Here is a 6016-nt window from a genome sequence, read left to right as displayed (position 1 = left end):
TTGTCGAGTTAAAATTAGAGTTTATTCCTTTCACCATCGACGCCAAACATTCGATATTAATATAGCAATATCATCATGGAGACATTGTATTTCTTTTTTGTTTTAGGTGACCCTCTAAGGTGCCGCATCTAATATTTATAGATTTTTTCTTAGTGCGGGGTACATAACGTTGGTGATAAAAATGATTTGAAAAATGTAGTTAAGTATGCACAAGAAACATTCAATACATAGATATAAAAGAAATACCTTCTTATCCTAAACATATATGGCGTGAGTTATTTTTTATGGGTATTATGTCAATTTATTAATATATTTAAGAGTTTATTTATTTATTTATTTATTTTTTTAATTAAACACTACTTAAAGTTTTTTTTGAATTTGAAGTTTTTTTTGTTGAAAGTAAAACTTTAAACTCTTATCACAGAACAAAACTTTTTATTTAATTCAAGTTTTTCTATTAAAAGCCAAAAGTTAAAATTCATTAAAAACTCTCAAAAACTTGCAACAGAACACACATAGTAAAGAGAAAATTTTTTAGATAATTATCTTTCATTTGTTGTATTTGTCTACGTACATAATAAAGTACACGGGAGAGGATATATAGAACCTCTAAGATCCTACCGGCTTGTGATAGCCAGAGTTCCATTCCACTATCTCTGCAACTCCGCCAACACGGTATACATAAAGGTATAGGCTATAAAGAAACAAAACGAATATAAGTAAAACTTGTTTATGTTCGTTCACTTAAGTTTAACTAAAGAAAATAATAAACAACAACGATCTAAATAAACAATTTTTTTGGTCATGTTCATTCATATAAAATATTACTTTGTGAATGTTCTTAATATTCATTCGTGGGGTACTAAACAAATATAAATTCTGTAGTACTAAACAAATATAAATGAGCGAATATAAACAAACAAACATAGCAAACGTAAATGAATATAAACAAACATACACTAACGTTGACATCCAAACCAGTACATATATAAAAGCATTTTACGAGGTTCATAATACAAAACATCCAACTAATGTACATATGAATGAATATAAAAGAACGAAAATAAACATACATAAAAGCACGAACTTAAACAACGGTAAACAAACATAAACTAAATTTTACGAATATAAATGAACGAACAAGGCCAATGGTCATGATGGTTCATGTATGAAATAAATCGAATGGTTTTCTGAACATTCTGTCCCTGCACATGGACAATATAATTCCTAATGAACGTCTACCAGTCTTGGAGGTATATGTTTTCCACACAAATCTAAGCCCCAAGGCAGTAACTAGTATCCCATATATGATAGCCATCGCGATGCAAGCTGAACGAAGCTTTGTATAATTAGCTGGCACACTTTGAATGATGCAATTAGAATAATTTAGAGTTAGTACAGTCATCGAGACCTGCAATTCGTGCATCAAAGGGAAATCAACGGTAAGCATGTGAATCATGTAAACTGACATGTAGAACCCCAACGAATTGGTAATAACAAATGAAGCGTATGATGATGGGTCATTGTTAGTAGCCATAATAGCTGTTCCTGCAATGTGGGGTGTAGTAGCAATAGTACTATCTATGACATATGGTAACGTACTGTTTTCTGTAGCTGGGCGATAATTGTCCTGCCAAAGACCTCCAGGAGGACTAAGTGCGGTTTGATATGTTGTAGTCGTGATAAGTATAACAACCACGAGAAGGGTATTCTTGGCTTCATTAGAAGCACCTTGGAATCTTTTGTCTATGAACTTGTCTAACCAATCTCTAGTTTGAGATTGAGAGTTTTCATGACTAGTGTCAGGATCACTTTGAATTGGACTTGGACTTGTATTCATGGTTCTGTGAAGAGAAATCTTTGGTGTTAATATATTTTAAGGAAATGACAGGAGTAGGTAGAGTTTGTATTTGAGTCAACTGAAGTTTTACAAAGAAGCTTGTAATCGGGGATAACTGAAGTTGCAAGGAAGCCTTAAAGGTGTGGTCCGTGTGGACGAGCTAAAAATTACATTCAAGTGTTATCAAGATTCTATTCCAGCCTTGTCACTTGTAGATACTTACTGCTTGTTTGGTACGCCTGATTGCCTGAATGAAAGGGAGGATTCCGTTACTGTTTTAAAAAAGTTGTTTGGTTCTACCTATGGAAAAAAATAATTCACTCCTAGAATTAATTCCTTATTTCCTTTCCTACACATGATAAGATTTTACCAATATACCTATCCCCACTTCCTTCTTCCGTATCAGAACTGTTTTTGCAATTACGGATCTTTATCAAATTCATCAAACTCTTGACAAACATTAACATAATTTACGAATCCAAGTACATGCATATACATATATTCGATGTAACTTCAGTAAACAATAATTACCCCCCTTTTTGTTGTTCTTGCTCAGACATTATACACACCCATGGAAGAACCTTTTGGTTTTCATTTACAACTTCAAATATATATACAATTATACATCTTTTATTTTCGTTTCTGAAATAGATTAACACCCACTTTTTTTTAAGTGTTGATTATAGTTCAATATTTACATCACACTCAGAAATGAATGTAAGATACTACAATGAACAATTCAATAGACGTACATGACAAACTCACTTATTTAGAAACGTGAATGGTCAAAACTCAAAAGGGTAAATAGTAAAATTTTAACGCCCATATATGACATATATGAAAAAGCAAAAAAGGAACTTACGCGCCTTGATTGTGATATTAATTAATTGCTTTGAACTTATATTCATCTAACACTTCATTAAATACATAGAAGTAATCTTTGTTCAGAATCATATCCGCAAAGATGAAAGAAGGATGTGCATTATACAAAGTAACACCATTAATACTTTAAGAATAGTCATCATCCATTAAAAGGACCAAGTTTTGTTTATTAAATGACGGTTAACATCAAATTTATCAAGAAAGGCACAAAGAGATGAGTGGTGAATGGATTGCAGTCAAAATAATTGAGCAACCATAACCTTTCCAAATTGGACTATCATTAGCATGCTAATTTCAAAACCTATATATTTATCTTAAATAAAAAATAAACACCAGTATACATATTTGTCCAGATGAATTTCCCATCATGATTAAGTGAAAAAGAAGTTACACCTTAATTGATTATTCCAATCATGACAACTTAGATCCACAAGATCTCGTGATGTTGTCTTTATTGAAGGGTATTTAAGACGTTAGTTATAGAAAATAACTTTTTTTTTTGCAATTTAGAAGCTAAACATGCGCTAGGGAAATAAATGACAACATTGAGCCTCATGATTGGTATCAACTTAAGAGATTGTTTCTTTCATGCCACAATTTTTGATTCAATTTTTACCTTCCTAGAGGCATGTCTTGACTCTTGAGATCACTACCCACTGAACCTAGCTAGCAGCATGTGATAGAGTCTTGTTGAGTGATTGTTTCCGCTTTGATAACAAACCCTTCTTTCCAGTGTTTGCTATCAATAAAAATTTTGGTATGAAGATTTGTGAGGACGCACTTAAGCTTGATGAAGTCTAGCAATGCCAGAAACTTAAAACACCAAGCAAGAATTTTTTTTGGGTATCGCTACCACACAGAACTGAAAAATCAATAGATTGGTAAAAACCTTAAGAAGAAAAAAAAATCGAGATATTTCTCGTGAATGCAAAACTTGAAATGAAAAATCAAACCCAAAATCAAAATAACCCCCACAACAAAAAATGTTGAAATTCAATATAGTAGAGGCGTGAGACATAGGCATACAATATAAACAAAATTCTAATAATGAAGATTATATGTATTATTCGGAAAAATTGGAAAACAAATAAAGGGGAAAGAAACTGCAGTATTCACCCATGACACAATGTTCAACGAAAGAACAAATGGAAGTGAAGAACTGAAGATGAAGCCTAATCCTCGAGAAGTCATTCAAAATCGCGGATATTTTGAGGATTTCGCTTTCAAATTAGTGTCCATTTAAGTTTAAAATCTCGATGATTTATAATTTCAATTTTGAAAGTTCCCTTAAATTTTATCTGGATTATTTGCCGGCAAATCCTCTTATTTTTAAAATTTTTTTTTAACTTAAATCATATAAAATTACCCTAATCATTCCTCCAAATCAATTCCCCGTAAATTAGGAATCAATATTTTCAACTCTTATAAAACTTCCTTATTTGAAAACTCCAATGTGTAATTTTTCTAGACTATGTAAAAAGAAAATCTAAATTATAAGAAAATTACATGTGACCAAATATCTAAGAAGACGTTAAGTGGCAAAAAAGTTCTTTACATATATATATATACTAGGCGAATGCCTGCGCGTTACGCAGAAACACCTATATAGTTGAAGTCTTTACAGATATATGTTTTTTTTAACATAACAATAACGTTGTTGTTAAATTTGATATAATATATTGATTATTTTTAATTATATGATAATATATACATCTATTATAACTGCATAATTTCAATCGTTTGAATGATTTCTACCCGCACGTTACACATGAATAAAATTAAATATAATATATGGTTTAATGTTATTTATAGTTGTTGTTACTGTTAATTGATTTTTTAAAATTTGTTAATGTTTTAATTTCTATCATTATAATAATTTAAAACATCAAACATTGTTTTTTGATTTTAAAGGTACCAATATAATCATTTAAATAAAGTTATTTTTAATTATTGTTATTCTAAGTTATTTTAAGCTACTTATTTGAAAACTTTTAACGATTATAAAAATATATTTTGGAGATATTTTAGTTAAATTGAGATTACAATTTAGTTTTTGCATTTATCACTACAATTTATCACTTTTAAGTACTTACAAAATATTTTTTGGTTTTTTAAGTGGAACTAAAATTTATATTTAAGTTGACACTGTAATGTTATATTTAAATTAACATTTAAGTATTTTGTCCAAACTATTCGAAAGTTGTAGCTTTAAACTGATAATGGTTTACATACAACAACATTTTAAATCTAATAAATTAAGTATAATATGTTAAAAGTTAAAGACAACTTTATAATTAGAAGTAAATATATTATTTTAAAAGTGAAATTTAATTTATTTATGATTACACTTTAGGTTTGATATTTACTTAACCTTATTAACCAACTTATAATCATTATTAGAAAGGCACTACAATTTATCATTTTTACCTATTTACAAAATATTTTTTAGGTTGTTGAAGTTAAACTAAAATTTATATTTAAGTTGACCCTGTAATGTTATATTTAAATTAATAATTTAAGTAGTTTATACAAATTGTTCCAAAATTTTATCTTTAAAATGATAATGGTTTACATTCAACAATATATTAAAACTAATAAATTAAATATAATATGTTAAAAGTTTAAAAACCTTATTAACCAACTTATAATCATTATTAGAAAGACACTACAATTTATCATTTTTAGCTATTTACAAAATATTTTTTCGGTTGTTTCAGTTAAACAAAAATTTATATTTAAGTTGACCCTGTAATGTTATATTTAAATTAATAATTTAAGTAGTTTATACAAATTGTACCAAAATTTTATCTTTAAAATGATAATGGTTTACATTCAACAATGTATTAAAACTAATAAATTAAATATAATATGTTAAAAGTTTAAAAACATAACTTTATAAGTACAAATAAATATATTATTTTAATATTGAAATTTAGTTTATATATGATTACACTTTAGGTTTGATATTTATTTAACCTTACTAACCAACTTATAATTATTATTAGAAAGAAATTGAAAAGTAATGGGAGTTTCAAGTGAATGTGGTGAAAGGAAAATTACATTGGAGTTTCAAATGAATGTGGTGAAAGAAAAAATGTTTCCTTTATAATATAGTATGATATGATATGATATAATATGATGATATGATATATATATATATATATATATATATATATATATATATATATATATACACACACACACACGTAAGAGTTCATTTTAGACGAACATAATATGTTATGATATATATATATATATATATATATATATATATATATATATATATATTATTTT

The 6016-nt window shown here is 27.8% G+C and overlaps 1 long non-coding RNA gene across 1 annotated transcript; it reads right to left on the bottom strand.

Annotated features, from left to right (window-relative positions):
* Positions 1–965: 965 nt before the first annotated feature.
* On the bottom strand, positions 966–1857 carry LOC145107226 (uncharacterized). Its single transcript, XR_013707771.1, has 2 exons — positions 1603–1857; positions 966–1411 (listed from the first exon to the last, which is right to left on the bottom strand). It is a non-coding gene; the product is annotated as an uncharacterized LOC145107226 (long non-coding RNA).
* Positions 1858–6016: the final 4159 nt, after the last annotated feature.

Source organism: Lactuca virosa, chromosome 1, assembly GCF_052849685.1.
Source record: "Lactuca virosa cultivar CGN04683 chromosome 1, Lactuca_virosa_CGN04683_v6, whole genome shotgun sequence".
Taxonomy (NCBI): Eukaryota; Viridiplantae; Streptophyta; class Magnoliopsida; order Asterales; family Asteraceae; genus Lactuca; species Lactuca virosa.
Note: the sequence above shows the minus strand (reverse complement) of the source record. Positions and strands in the feature narration are given on the sequence as shown.